This window comes from Plasmopara halstedii (genome assembly GCF_900000015.1).
Source record: "Plasmopara halstedii genome assembly, contig: Scaffold_525, whole genome shotgun sequence".
Classification (NCBI taxonomy): Eukaryota; Oomycota; class Peronosporomycetes; order Peronosporales; family Peronosporaceae; genus Plasmopara; species Plasmopara halstedii.
In genome coordinates, this window is record NW_020187445.1 from 991,391 (window position 1) to 991,948 (window position 558).

The following is a 558-nucleotide window of genomic DNA, read 5'->3' on the forward strand; positions in this document are numbered from 1 at the left end:
TTTATCAACTCTCGCTGGTTCCGACAGCGAGCACGAGCAGACCCAACTTCGTCCCCCGCACGCGGTGCCATGTCGGACAGTGCGTCCGCAGCACCGAGAGATGTATATCCTTGACTGGATGAGCACAAACGTCGCGCTTCGCGCACGCTTTCAGTGCCGAGTGGCCTCGTTGAGAATGTAGTCGACTATGAGTCTGACACCTCTTTTCCCGCACGGGATGACGAGGAAGGCTAACTGCACCAGCAGCGTGATACGAGCCCTGTTCGCGCCTTGCGGACCCCATGACCGTTCCCTGACTTCTCGTATACTGAGAAACGTGGTGTAATCACTAATGACCTCGACGGGGGACAGAGGCTGTAGCTTGAAGCTGTCCATAGAGCGGCCGGTCAATGACCCTCGTGTGAAATATGGCTTCCGCCCTGCGGATCCCGCTCTAAAAGCGAAGGACGCGGTAACTCGATCGTTACGCGTCCACATCATCGGGCCCACGGCCAGGTTAGCTGAAGAAGTATTGGGTCAGAAAATCGAACACAATCATCAAATTCTCGTTAATCTTGG